The following is a 1,607-nucleotide window of genomic DNA, read 5'->3' as shown; positions in this document are numbered from 1 at the left end:
CCCCTTCAGCAAGGACGAAAGAAATAAAAACTCGAGGCAATGGAAATACAGATCTCTGTTCAACTTTCATCTTTCATTTATATTTGCTTCTCAAAAGTTTTTCAGTTAGCTAAAAATACAGTTGAAGTCTTAATCATTCCTCTAATCCTAAAAAGGTGAATTTGCTTTCCCATGTGCTTTTTTTAAAGTTTATATTATTGATTGTTAAATACAAAAATAATTTCCCCCCTGCTTTTTCTCCTTTGGTGAGCTGTGGTTAGTCTCACTGCCATGATTTTCCAGAAAATGGCCATATAGCTGTAGCATAAAGTCATCTCTGCAAACATTGCCCTAAAGAAAAAAATACAAGTCTGCTCATATGAAATCCTATTTCAGTGTGGTCAAAATCTAAAATTCTAAAACAGGCTGTAACATGTTATATGGCATTAGCCAAAGAAAACTGTCATGGCTGTCTTCAGAGAGACAACCGGAATAATATAAGGAAATCCCATTTCCCAATATAGGGAACTTTTCTGTAAGTAGTAGAGTAAGATCTGAGGAAATCAGTTCAAATCACGATCTTGGAAAAACTATAAAGCTTAACCGTATGTGGATATGGCAATTATGTTATTGAAAAAAATTAGGAAGGAAATGTTCACACTCCAATGTTCAAACTGCCATTTAAATCTTCTCAAAGTGATACTGGAAAGAGCCATTTCTTGAGCTGTCCCATTTTATTAGGCAAATGAAAACTCTAAAGGGTCAGCACAGTCTCATGCTTCAAACACAGCCCTCCACAGAAAGAGAATTTCCACAGATGTGCAACCGGTACATGTGGCTGAGCTTCCCTTCTTCTTTCTAGCACGTCATATTGGCCACGGGCATCCCAGAGAAGGATGCTGTGCTAGGCTGAATAAATAGGCTTAACAGAGAAACCTGAAATCCAGTATCAGTAGATCAGATGAAAGGAATCTTGCATTGTTATCTAAAAATTAATGTTAGATATTCTGAAGGAAGAAGGAGGGAAAATTGTGTTAGTACAGAAAAAAATTGTCACATATCCTTCACTAGATAGGATGACCCAGACATTGCTCAATTGTGAGAATTTTTTCGTTTGCTCTGCATTGTACCTTCATATAGGACAATGTAGGGATGATAAGAATTACTCCACTTGTTACTGTCTTCCTGGTTTGCAGTGTTGAAAGTAAACATACTCCAAACAGAACCCCTCATAGGCACTTAGGAACAAAGTCCTCTTGAAGGTCCTCTGTCTAGCTTGTAAATTGTCCCTCCGGTGTTGTGTTAAAACTACAGGCTTGCAGATAATCAATCCTAATGTTTAAGCGCCTTTTTTTTTTTTACAATTTGAATCTTCATAGTTTTGCCTTACACATCCTTTGAATTCTTGTGATTTCGTGCAATGGGTTTCATTTTATATAAGAGCAGCAACAGAAGTCCTTGGTTAGCGTCTGGAGGAGGACAAGGTTAAATTCTGTGTTCAGATATGATTCGTGAGTTGGTAGTTAGAGAGAATACCTGATACATAAAACCAGCAACAGCAAAAAAGAACAAAAAAAAAACAACAAACCCTCCAAAAAGCCCAGAACCTTGAATGAGGTGAGAAGTGT

This window comes from Leptosomus discolor, chromosome 18 (assembly GCF_034619465.1).
Source record: "Leptosomus discolor isolate bLepDis1 chromosome 18, bLepDis1.hap2, whole genome shotgun sequence".
In the NCBI taxonomy this organism is placed as follows: domain Eukaryota; kingdom Metazoa; phylum Chordata; class Aves; order Leptosomiformes; family Leptosomidae; genus Leptosomus; species Leptosomus discolor.
The sequence above is the reverse complement of the archived record's forward strand: the minus strand, read 5'-3'. Positions refer to the sequence as shown.